Here is a 13,543-nt window from a genome sequence, read left to right on the forward strand (position 1 = left end):
TGATCCTAACAGGTTATGTCTATAGGTAGGTGATCCTAACAGGTTGTGTCTGTATGTCTATAGGTAGGTGATCCAAACAGGTTGTGCCTGTATGTCTGTAGGTAGGTGATCCTAACAGGTTGTGTCTGTATGTCTGTAGGTAGGTGATCCTAACAGGTTGTGTCTGTATGTCTATAGGTAGGTGATCCTAACAGGTTGTGTCTATAGGCAGGTGATCCTAACAGGTTGTGCCTGTATGTCTATAGGTAGGTGATCCTAACAGGTTGTGTCTATAGGTAGGTGATCCTAACAGGTTGTGTCTATAGGTAGATCATCCTAACAGGTTGTGTCTATAGGTAGGTGATCCTAACAGGTTGTGTCTATAGGTAGGTGATCCTAACAGGTTGTGTCTATAGGTAGGTGATCCTAACAGGTTGTGTCTGTATGTCTATAGGTAGGTGATCTTAACAGGTTGTGTCTGTATGTCTATAGGTAGGTGATCCTAACAGGTTGTGTCTGTATGTCTATAGGTAGGTGATCCTAACAGGTTGTGTATGTATGTCTATAGGTAGGTGATCCTAACAGGTTGTGTCTGTATGTCTATAGGTAGGTGATCCTAACAGGTTGTGTATGTATGTCTATAGGTAGGTGATCCTAACAGGTTGTGTCTGTATGTCTATAGGTAGGTGATCCAAACAGGTTGTGCCTGTATGTCTGTAGGTAGGTGATCCTAACAGGTTGTGTCTGTATGTCTATAGGTAGGTGATCCTAACAGGTTGTGTCTATAGGTAGGTGATCCTAACAGGTTGTGCCTGTATGTCTATAGGTAGGTGATCCTAACAGGTTGTGTCTATAGGTAGGTGATCCTAACAGGTTGTCTATAGGTAGGTGATCCTAACAGGTTGTGTCTATAGGTAGATGATCCTAACAGGTTGTCTATAGGTAGGTGATCCTAACAGGTTGTCTATAGGTAGGTGATCCTAACAGGTTGTCTATAGGTAGGTGATCCTAACAGGTTGTGTCTATAGGTAGGTGATCCTAACAGGTTGTGCCTGTATGTCTATAGGCAGGTGATCCTAACAGGTTGTGTCTATAGGCAGGTGATCCTAACAGGTTGTGTCTGTATGTCTATAGGTAGGTGATCCTAACAGGTTGTGCCTGTATGTCTATAGGTAGGTGATCCTAACAGGTTGTGCCTGTATGTCTATAGGTAGGTGATCCTAACAGGTTGTGTCTATAGGTAGGTGATCCTAACAGGTTGTGTCTATAGGTAGGTGATCCTAACAGGTTGTGTCTATAGGTAGGTGATCCTAACAGGTTGTGTCTATAGGTAGGTGATCCTAACAGGTTGTGTCTATAGGTAGGTGATCCTAACAGGTTGTGTCTATAGGTAGGTGATCCTAACAGGTTGTGTCTATAGGTAGATGATCCTAACAGGTTGTGTCTGTATGTCTATAGGTAGGTGATCCTAACAGGTTGTGTCTATAGGTAGGTGATCCTAACAGGTTGTGTCTGTATGTCTATAGGTAGGTGATCCTAACAGGTTGTGTCTGTATGTCTATAGGTAGGTGATCCTAACAGGTTGTGTCTGTATGTCTATAGGTAGGTGATCCTAACAGGTTGTGTCTGTATGTCTATAGGTAGGTGATCCTAACAGGTTATGTCTATAGGTAGGTGATCCTAACAGGTTGTGTCTGTATGTCTATAGGTAGGTGATCCAAACAGGTTGTGCCTGTATGTCTGTAGGTAGGTGATCCTAACAGGTTGTGTCTGTATGTCTGTAGGTAGGTGATCCTAACAGGTTGTGTCTGTATGTCTATAGGTAGGTGATCCTAACAGGTTGTGTCTATAGGTAGGTGATCCTAACAGGTTGTGTCTGTATGTCTATAGGTAGGTGATCCTAACAGGTTGTGCCTGTATGTCTATAGGTAGGTGATCCTAACAGGTTGTGCCTGTATGTCTATAGGTAGGTGATCCTAACAGGTTGTGTCTGTATGTCTATAGGTAGGTGATCCTAACAGGTTGTGCCTGTATGTCTATAGGTAGGTGATCCTAACAGGTTGTGTCTATAGGTAGGTGATCCTAACAGGTTGTGTCTATAGGTAGGTGATCCTAACAGGTTGTGTCTATAGGTAGATCATCCTAAAAGGTTGTGTCTATAGGTAGGTGATCCTAACAGGTTGTGTCTATAGGTAGGTGATCCTAACAGGTTGTCTATAGGTAGGTGATCCTAACAGGTTGTGTCTATAGGTAGGTGATCCTAACAGGTTGTGTCTATAGGTAGGTGATCCTAACAGGTTGTGCCTGTATGTCTATAGGCAGGTGATCCTAACAGGTTGTGCCTGTATGTCTATAGGCAGGTGATCCTAACAGGTTGTGTCTATAGGTAGGTGATCCTAACAGGTTGTGTCTATAGGTAGGTGATCCTAACAGGTTGTGCCTGTATGTCTATAGGCAGGTGATCCTAACAGGTTGTGCCTGTATGTCTATAGGCAGGTGATCCTAACAGGTTGTGCCTGTATGTCTATAGGCAGGTGATCCTAACAGGTTGTGTCTATAGGCAGGTGATCCTAACAGGTTGTGTCTATAGGCAGGTGATCCTAACAGGTTGTGTCTGTATGTCTATAGGTAGGTGATCCTAACAGGTTGTGTCTCTATGTCTATAGGTAGGTGATCCTAACAGGTTGTGTCTGTATGTCTATATGTAGGTGATCCTAACAGGTTGTGTCTGTATGTCTATAGGTAGGTGATCCTAACAGGTTGTGTCTATAGGTAGGTGATCCTAACAGGTTGTGTCTATAGGTAGGTGATCCTAACAGGTTGTGTCTATAGGTAGGTGATCCTAACAGGTTGTGTCTATAGGTAGGTGATCCTAACAGGTTGTGTCTATAGGTAGGTGATCCTAACAGGTTGTGTCTATAGGTAGGTGATCCTAACAGGTTGTGTCTATAGGTAGGTGATCCTAACAGGTTGTGTCTATAGGTAGGTGATCCTAACAGGTTGTGTCTATAGGTAGGTGATCCTAACAGGTTGTGCCTGTATGTCTATAGGCAGGTGATCCTAACAGGTTGTGTCTGTATGTCTATAGGCAGGTGATCCTAACAGGTTGTGCCTGTATGTCTATAGGCAGGTGATCCTAACAGGTTGTGTCTATAGGCAGGTGATCCTAACAGGTTGTGTCTGTATGTCTATAGGTAGGTGATCCTAACAGGTTGTGCCTGTATGTCTATAGGCAGTTGATCCTAACAGGTTGTGCCTGTATGTCTATAGGCAGGTGATCCTAACAGGTTGTGTCTATAGGCAGGTGATCCTAACAGGTTGTGTCTGTATGTCTATAGGTAGGTGATCCTAACAGGTTGTGTCTGTATGTCTATAGGTAGGTGATCCTAACAGGTTGTGTCTGTATGTCTATATGTAGGTGATCCTAACAGGTTGTGTCTGTATGTCTATAGGTAGGTGATCCTAACAGGTTGTGTCTATAGGTAGGTGATCCTAACAGGTTGTCTATAGGTAGGTGATCCTAACAGGTTGTGTCTATAGGTAGGTGATCCTAACAGGTTGTGTCTATAGGTAGGTGATCCTAACAGGTTGTGTCTATAGGTAGGTGATCCTAACAGGTTGTGTCTATAGGTAGGTGATCCTAACAGGTTGTGTCTATAGGTAGGTGATCCTAACAGGTTGTGTCTATAGGCAGGTGATCCTAACAGGTTGTGTCTGTATGTCTATAGGTAGGTGATCCTAACAGGTTGTGCCTGTATGTCTATAGGCAGGTGATCCTAACAGGTTGTGTCTGTATGTCTATAGGCAGGTGATCCTAACAGGTTGTGTCTATAGGCAGGTGATCCTAACAGGTTGTGCCTGTATGTCTATAGGTAGGTGATCCTAACAGGTTGTGCCTGTATGTCTATAGGCAGGTGATCCTAACAGGTTGTGTCTATAGGCAGGTGATCCTAACAGGTTGTGTCTGTATGTCTATAGGTAGGTGATCCTAACAGGTTGTGCCTGTATGTCTATAGGTAGGTGATCCTAACAGGTTGTGCCTGTATGTCTATAGGCAGGTGATCCTAACAGGTTGTGTCTATAGGCAGGTGATCCTAACAGGTTGTGCCTGTATGTCTATAGGTAGGTGATCCTAACAGGTTGTGCCTGTATGTCTATAGGCAGGTGATCCTAACAGGTTGTGTCTATAGGCAGGTGATCCTAACAGGTTGTGTCTGTATGTCTATAGGTAGGTGATCCTAACAGGTTGTGCCTGTATGTCTATAGGTAGGTGATCCTAACAGGTTGTGCCTGTATGTCTATAGGTAGGTGATCCTAACAGGTTGTGCCTGTATGTCTATAGGTAGGTGATCCTAACAGGTTGTGTCTGTATGTCTATAGGTAGGTGATCCAAACAGGTTGTGCCTGTATGTCTGTAGGTAGGTGATCCTAACAGGTTGTGTCTGTATGTCTATAGGTAGGTGATCCTAACAGGTTGTGTCTATAGGTAGGTGATCCTAACAGGTTGTGTCTATAGGTAGGTGATCCTAACAGGTTGTGTCTATAGGCAGGTGATCCTAACAGGTTGTGTCTGTATGTCTATAGGTAGGTGATCCTAACAGGTTGTGCCTGTATGTCTATAGGTAGGTGATCCTAACAGGTTGTGTCTATAGGTAGGTGATCCTAACAGGTTGTGTCTATAGGCAGGTGCTCCTAACAGGTTGTCTATAGGTAGGTGATCCTAACAGGTTGTCTATAGGTAGGTGATCCTAACAGGTTGTCTATAGGTAGGTGATCCTAACAGGTTGTCTATAGGTAGGTGATCCTAACAGGTTGTGTCTATAGGTAGGTGATCCTAACAGGTTGTGTCTATAGGTAGGTGATCCTAACAGGTTGTGCCTGTATGTCTATAGGCAGGTGATCCTAACAGGTTGTGCCTGTATGTCTATAGGCAGGTGATCCTAACAGGTTGTGTCTATAGGTAGGTGATCCTAACAGGTTGTGTCTATAGGTAGGTGATCCTAACAGGTTGTGCCTGTATGTCTATAGGCAGGTGATCCTAACAGGTTGTGCCTGTATGTCTATAGGCAGGTGATCCTAACAGGTTGTGTCTATAGGCAGGTGATCCTAACAGGTTGTGTCTATAGGCAGGTGATCCTAACAGGTTGTGTCTGTATGTCTATAGGTAGGTGATCCTAACAGGTTGTGTCTCTATGTCTATAGGTAGGTGATCCTAACAGGTTGTGTCTGTATGTCTATATGTAGGTGATCCTAACAGGTTGTGTCTGTATGTCTATAGGTAGGTGATCCTAACAGGTTGTGTCTATAGGTAGGTGATCCTAACAGGTTGTCTATAGGTAGGTGATCCTAACAGGTTGTGTCTATAGGTAGGTGATCCTAACAGGTTGTGTCTATAGGTAGGTGATCCTAACAGGTTGTGTCTATAGGTAGGTGATCCTAACAGGTTGTGTCTATAGGTAGGTGATCCTAACAGGTTGTGTCTATAGGTAGGTGATCCTAACAGGTTGTGTCTATAGGTAGGTGATCCTAACAGGTTGTGTCTATAGGTAGGTGATCCTAACAGGTTGTGTCTATAGGTAGGTGATCCTAACAGGTTGTGCCTGTATGTCTATAGGCAGGTGATCCTAACAGGTTGTGTCTGTATGTCTATAGGCAGGTGATCCTAACAGGTTGTGTCTATAGGCAGGTGATCCTAACAGGTTGTGCCTGTATGTCTATAGGTAGGTGATCCTAACAGGTTGTGCCTGTATGTCTATAGGCAGGTGATCCTAACAGGTTGTGTCTATAGGCAGGTGATCCTAACAGGTTGTGTCTGTATGTCTATAGGTAGGTGATCCTAACAGGTTGTGCCTGTATGTCTATAGGCAGGTGATCCTAACAGGTTGTGCCTGTATGTCTATAGGCAGGTGATCCTAACAGGTTGTGTCTATAGGCAGGTGATCCTAACAGGTTGTGTCTATAGGCAGGTGATCCTAACAGGTTGTGTCTGTATGTCTATAGGTAGGTGATCCTAACAGGTTGTGTCTGTATGTCTATAGGTAGGTGATCCTAACAGGTTGTGTCTGTATGTCTATATGTAGGTGATCCTAACAGGTTGTGTCTGTATGTCTATAGGTAGGTGATCCTAACAGGTTGTGTCTATAGGTAGGTGATCCTAACAGGTTGTCTATAGGTAGGTGATCCTAACAGGTTGTGTCTATAGGTAGGTGATCCTAACAGGTTGTGTCTATAGGTAGGTGATCCTAACAGGTTGTGTCTATAGGTAGGTGATCCTAACAGGTTGTGTCTATAGGTAGGTGATCCTAACAGGTTGTGTCTATAGGCAGGTGATCCTAACAGGTTGTGTCTGTATGTCTATAGGTAGGTGATCCTAACAGGTTGTGCCTGTATGTCTATAGGCAGGTGATCCTAACAGGTTGTGTCTGTATGTCTATAGGCAGGTGATCCTAACAGGTTGTGTCTATAGGCAGGTGATCCTAACAGGTTGTGCCTGTATGTCTATAGGTAGGTGATCCTAACAGGTTGTGCCTGTATGTCTATAGGCAGGTGATCCTAACAGGTTGTGTCTATAGGCAGGTGATCCTAACAGGTTGTGTCTGTATGTCTATAGGTAGGTGATCCTAACAGGTTGTGCCTGTATGTCTATAGGTAGGTGATCCTAACAGGTTGTGCCTGTATGTCTATAGGCAGGTGATCCTAACAGGTTGTGTCTATAGGCAGGTGATCCTAACAGGTTGTGCCTGTATGTCTATAGGTAGGTGATCCTAACAGGTTGTGCCTGTATGTCTATAGGCAGGTGATCCTAACAGGTTGTGTCTATAGGCAGGTGATCCTAACAGGTTGTGTCTGTATGTCTATAGGTAGGTGATCCTAACAGGTTGTGCCTGTATGTCTATAGGTAGGTGATCCTAACAGGTTGTGCCTGTATGTCTATAGGTAGGTGATCCTAACAGGTTGTGTCTGTATGTCTATAGGTAGGTGATCCAAACAGGTTGTGCCTGTATGTCTGTAGGTAGGTGATCCTAACAGGTTGTGTCTGTATGTCTATAGGTAGGTGATCCTAACAGGTTGTGTCTATAGGTAGGTGATCCTAACAGGTTGTGTCTATAGGTAGGTGATCCTAACAGGTTGTGTCTATAGGCAGGTGATCCTAACAGGTTGTGTCTGTATGTCTATAGGTAGGTGATCCTAACAGGTTGTGCCTGTATGTCTATAGGTAGGTGATCCTAACAGGTTGTGTCTATAGGTAGGTGATCCTAACAGGTTGTGTCTATAGGCAGGTGCTCCTAACAGGTTGTCTATAGGTAGGTGATCCTAACAGGTTGTCTATAGGTAGGTGATCCTAACAGGTTGTGTCTATAGGTAGGTGATCCTAACAGGTTGTGTCTATATGTAGGTGATCCTAACAGGTTGTGTCTGTATGTCTATAGGCAGGTGATCCTAACAGGTTGTGTCTGTATGTCTATAGGTAGGTGATCCTAACAGGTTGTGTCTGTATGTCTATAGGCAGGTGATCCTAACAGGTTGTGTCTATAGGCAGGTGATCCTAACAGGTTGTGCCTGTATGTCTATAGGTAGGTGATCCTAACAGGTTGTGCCTGTATGTCTATAGGCAGGTGATCCTAACAGGTTGTGTCTATAGGCAGGTGATCCTAACAGGTTGTGTCTGTATGTCTATAGGTAGGTGATCCTAACAGGTTGTGCCTGTATGTCTATAGGTAGGTGATCCTAACAGGTTGTGCCTGTATGTCTATAGGCAGGTGATCCTAACAGGTTGTGTCTATAGGCAGGTGATCCTAACAGGTTGTGCCTGTATGTCTATAGGTAGGTGATCCTAACAGGTTGTGCCTGTATGTCTATAGGCAGGTGATCCTAACAGGTTGTGTCTATAGGCAGGTGATCCTAACAGGTTGTGTCTGTATGTCTATAGGTAGGTGATCCTAACAGGTTGTGCCTGTATGTCTATAGGTAGGTGATCCTAACAGGTTGTGCCTGTATGTCTATAGGTAGGTGATCCTAACAGGTTGTGTCTGTATGTCTATAGGTAGGTGATCCAAACAGGTTGTGCCTGTATGTCTGTAGGTAGGTGATCCTAACAGGTTGTGTCTGTATGTCTATAGGTAGGTGATCCTAACAGGTTGTGTCTATAGGTAGGTGATCCTAACAGGTTGTGTCTATAGGTAGGTGATCCTAACAGGTTGTGTCTATAGGCAGGTGATCCTAACAGGTTGTGTCTGTATGTCTATAGGTAGGTGATCCTAACAGGTTGTGCCTGTATGTCTATAGGTAGGTGATCCTAACAGGTTGTGTCTATAGGTAGGTGATCCTAACAGGTTGTGTCTATAGGCAGGTGCTCCTAACAGGTTGTCTATAGGTAGGTGATCCTAACAGGTTGTCTATAGGTAGGTGATCCTAACAGGTTGTGTCTATAGGTAGGTGATCCTAACAGGTTGTGTCTATAGGTAGGTGATCCTAACAGGTTGTGCCTGTATGTCTATAGGCAGGTGATCCTAACAGGTTGTGTCTGTATGTCTATAGGTAGGTGATCCTAACAGGTTGTGCCTGTATGTCTATAGGTAGGTGATCCTAACAGGTTGTGCCTGTATGTCTAGGTAGGTGATCCTAACAGGTTGTGTCTATAGGTAGGTGATCCTAACAGGTTGTCTATAGGTAGGTGATCCTAACAGGTTGTCTATAGGTAGGTGATCCTAACAGGTTGTGTCTATAGGTAGGTGATCCTAACAGGTTGTGTCTATAGGTAGGTGATCCTAACAGGTTGTGCCTGTATGTCTATAGGCAGGTGATCCTAACAGGTTGTGCCTGTATGTCTATAGGTAGGTGATCCTAACAGGTTGTGTCTATAGGTAGGTGATCCTAACAGGTTGTGTCTATAGGTAGGTGATCCTAACAGGTTGTGTCTATAGGTAGATGATCCTAACAGGTTGTCTATAGGTAGGTGATCCTAACAGGTTGTCTATAGGTAGGTGATCCTAACAGGTTGTGTCTATAGGTAGGTGATCCTAACAGGTTGTGTCTATAGGTAGGTGATCCTAACAGGTTGTGCCTGTATGTCTATAGGCAGGTGATCCTAACAGGTTGTGTCTGTATGTCTATAGGTAGGTGATCCTAACAGGTTGTGCCTGTATGTCTATAGGTAGGTGATCCTAACAGGTTGTGCCTGTATGTCTAGGTAGGTGATCCTAACAGGTTGTGTCTATAGGTAGGTGATCCTAACAGGTTGTCTATAGGTAGGTGATCCTAACAGGTTGTCTATAGGTAGGTGATCCTAACAGGTTGTGTCTATAGGTAGGTGATCCTAACAGGTTGTGCCTGTATGTCTATAGGCAGGTGATCCTAACAGGTTGTGTCTGTATGTCTATAGGTAGGTGATCCTAACAGGTTGTGCCTGTATGTCTATAGGTAGGTGATCCTAACAGGTTGTGTCTATAGGTAGGTGATCCTACCAGGTTGTGTCTATAGGTAGGTGATCCTAACAGGTTGTGTCTATAGGTAGGTGATCCTAACAGGTTGTGTCTATAGGTAGGTGATCCTAACAGGTTGTGTCTATAGGTAGGTGATCCTAACAGGTTGTGTCTATAGGTAGGTGATCCTAACAGGTTGTGTCTATAGGTAGGTGATCCTAACAGGTTGTCTATAGGTAGGTGATCCTAACAGGTTGTCTATAGGTAGGTGATCCTAACAGGTTGTGTCTATAGGTAGGTGATCCTAACAGGTTGTGTCTATAGGTAGGTGATCCTAACAGGTTGTGCCTGTATGTCTATAGGCAGGTGATCCTAACAGGTTGTGTCTGTATGTCTATAGGTAGGTGATCCTAACAGGTTGTGCCTGTATGTCTATAGGTAGGTGATCCTAACAGGTTGTGTCTATAGGTAGGTGATCCTAACAGGTTGTGTCTATAGGTAGATGATCCTAACAGGTTGTCTATAGGTAGGTGATCCTAACAGGTTGTCTATAGGTAGGTGATCCTAACAGGTTGTGTCTATAGGTAGGTGATCCTAACAGGTTGTGTCTATAGGTAGGTGATCCTAACAGGTTGTGCCTGTATGTCTATAGGCAGGTGATCCTAACAGGTTGTGTCTGTATGTCTATAGGTAGGTGATCCTAACAGGTTGTGCCTGTATGTCTATAGGTAGGTGATCCTAACATGTCTATAGGTAGGTGATCCTAACAGGTTGTGTCTATAGGTAGGTGATCCTAACAGGTTGTGTCTATAGGTAGGTGATCCTAACAGGTTGTGTCTATAGGTAGGTGATCCTAACAGGTTGTGTCTATAGGTAGGTGATCCTAACAGGTTGTGTCTATAGGTAGGTGATCCTAACAGGTTGTGTCTATAGGTAGGTGATCCTAACAGGTTGTGTCTATAGGTAGGTGATCCTAACAGGTTGTGTCTGATCCTAACAGTATGTAGGTGATCCTAACAGGTTATGTCTATAGGTAGGTGATCCTAACAGGTTGTGTCTGTATGTCTATAGGTAGGTGATCCTAACAGGTTGTGTCTGTATGTCTATAGGTAGGTGATCCTAACAGGTTGTGTCTGTATGTCTATAGGTAGGTGATCCTAACAGGTTGTGTCTGTATGTCTATAGGTAGGTGATCCTAACAGGTTGTGTCTATAGGTAGGTGATCCTAACAGGTTGTGCCTGTATGTCTATAGGTAGGTGATCCTAACAGGTTGTGTCTATAGGCAGGTGATCCTAACAGGTTGTGTCTGTATGTCTATAGGTAGGTGATCCTAACAGGTTGTGCCTGTATGTCTATAGGTAGGTGATCCTAACAGGTTGTGTCTATAGGTAGGTGATCCTAACAGGTTGTGTCTATAGGTAGGTGATCCTAACAGGTTGTGTCTATAGGTAGATGATCCTAACAGGTTGTGTCTATAGGTAGGTGATCCTAACAGGTTGTGTCTATAGGTAGGTGATCCTAACAGGTTGTGTCTATAGGTAGGTGATCCTAACAGGTTGTGTCTATAGGTAGGTGATCCTAACAGGTTGTGTCTATAGGTAGGTGATCCTAACAGGTTGTGCCTGTATGTCTATAGGTAGGTGATCCTAACAGGTTGTGCCTGTATGTCTATAGGCAGGTGATCCTAACAGGTTGTGTCTGTATGTCTATAGGCAGGTGATCCTAACAGGTTGTGTCTATAGGCAGGTGATCCTAACAGGTTGTGTCTGTATGTCTATGGGTAGGTGATCCTAACAGGTTGTGCCTGTATGTCTATAGGTAGGTGATCCTAACAGGTTGTGTCTATAGGTAGGTGATCCTAACAGGTTGTGTCTATAGGTAGGTGATCCTAACAGGTTGTGTCTGTATGTCTATAGGTAGGTGATCCTAACAGGTTGTGCCTGTATGTCTATAGGTAGGTGATCCTAACAGGTTGTGTCTATAGGTAGGTGATCCTAACAGGTTGTGTCTATAGGTAGATGATCCTAACAGGTTGTGTCTATAGGTAGATGATCCTAACAGGTTGTGTCTATAGGTAGGTGATCCTAACAGGTTGTCTATAGGTAGGTGATCCTAACAGGTTGTGTCTATAGGTAGGTGATCCTAACAGGTTGTGTCTATAGGTAGGTGATCCTAACAGGTTGTGTCTATAGGTAGGTGATCCTAACAGGTTGTGTCTATAGGTAGGTGATCCTAACAGGTTGTGTCTATAGGTAGGTGATCCTAACAGGTTGTGCCTGTATGTCTATAGGTAGGTGATCCTAACAGGTTGTGCCTGTATGTCTATAGGCAGGTGATCCTAACAGGTTGTGTCTGTATGTCTATAGGCAGGTGATCCTAACAGGTTGTGTCTATAGGCAGGTGATCCTAACAGGTTGTGTCTATAGGCAGGTGATCCTAACAGGTTGTGTCTATAGGCAGGTGATCCTAACAGGTTGTGTCTGTATGTCTATAGGTAGGTGATCCTAACAGGTTGTGCCTGTATGTCTATAGGTAGGTGATCCTAACAGGTTGTGTCTATAGGTAGGTGATCCTAACAGGTTGTGTCTATAGGTAGGTGATCCTAACAGGTTGTGTCTATAGGTAGGTGATCCTAACAGGTTGTGTCTATAGGTAGGTGATCCTAACAGGTTGTGTCTATAGGTAGGTGATCCTAACAGGTTGTGTCTATAGGTAGGTGATCCTAACAGGTTGTGTCTATAGGTAGGTGATCCTAACAGGTTGTGTCTATAGGTAGGTGATCCTAACAGGTTGTGTCTATAGGTAGGTGATCCTAACAGGTTGTGTCTATAGGTAGGTGATCCTAACAGGTTGTGTCTGTATGTCTATAGGTAGGTGATCCTAACAGGTTGTGTCTATAGGTAGGTGACCCTAACAGGTTGTGTCTATAGGCAGGTGATCCTAACAGGTTGTGTCTATAGGTAGGTGACCCTAACAGGTTGTGTCTATAGGCATGTGATCCTAACAGGTTGTGTCTATAGGCAGGTGATCCTAACAGGTTGTGTCTATAGGCAGGTGATCCTAACAGGTTGTGTCTATAGGTAGGTGATCCTAACAGGTTGTGTCTATAGGTAGGTGATCCTAACAGGTTGTGTCTATAGGTAGGTGATCCTAACAGGTTGTGTCTATAGGTAGGTGATCCTAACAGGTTGTGTCTATAGGTAGGTGATCCTAACAGGTTGTGTCTATAGGTAGGTGATCCTAACAGGTTGTGTCTATAGGTAGGTGATCCTAACAGGTTGTGTCTATAGGTAGGTGATCCTAACAGGTTGTGTCTATAGGTAGGTGATCCTAACAGGTTGTGTCTGTATGTCTATAGGCAGGTGATCCTAACAGGTTGTGTCTATAGGTAGGTGATCCTAACAGGTTGTGTCTATAGGCAGGTGATCCTAACAGGTTGTGTCTATAGGCAGGTGATCCGAACAGGTTGTGTCTATAGGCAGGTGATCCTAACAGGTTGTGTCTATAGGTAGATCATCCTAACAGGTTGTGTCTATAGGTAGATCATCCTAACAGGTTGTGTCTATAGGTAGGTGATCCTAACAGGTTGTGTCTGTATGTCTATAGGTAGGTGATCCTAACAGGTTGTGTCTATAGGTAGGTGATCCTAACAGGTTGTGTCTGTATGTCTATAGGTAGATGATCCTAACAGGTTGTGTCTATAGGTAGGTGATCCTAACAGGTTGTGTCTGTATGTCTATAGGTAGGTGATCCTAACAGGTTGTGTCTATAGGTAGGTGATCCTAACAGGTTGTGTCTGTATGTCTATAGGTAGGTGATCCTAACAGGTTGTATCTATAGGTAGGTGATCCTAACAGGTTGTGTCTGTATGTCTATAGGTAGGTGATCCTAACAGGTTGTGTCTATAGGCAGGTGATCCTAACAGGTTGTGTCTATAGGTAGATCATCCTAACAGGTTGTGTCTATAGGTAGATCATCCTAACAGGTTGTGTCTATAGGTAGGTGATCCTAACAGGTTGTGTCTGTATGTCTATAGGTAGGTGATCCTAACAGGTTGTGTCTATAGGTAGGTGATCCTAACAGGTTGTGTCTGTATGTCTATAGGTAGATGATCCTAACAGGTTGTGTCTATAGGTAGGTG

The 13,543-nt window shown here is 43.9% G+C and overlaps 1 pseudogene; it reads left to right on the forward strand.

Annotated features, from left to right (window-relative positions):
- The window catches only part of LOC115125910 (RAB11-binding protein RELCH homolog), a 125,264-nt pseudogene that overhangs the window by 48,476 nt on the left and 63,245 nt on the right, over window positions 1–13,543 (forward strand).

Source organism: Oncorhynchus nerka, linkage group LG6 (assembly GCF_034236695.1).
Source record: "Oncorhynchus nerka isolate Pitt River linkage group LG6, Oner_Uvic_2.0, whole genome shotgun sequence".
Lineage (NCBI taxonomy): Eukaryota > Metazoa > Chordata > Actinopteri > Salmoniformes > Salmonidae > Oncorhynchus > Oncorhynchus nerka.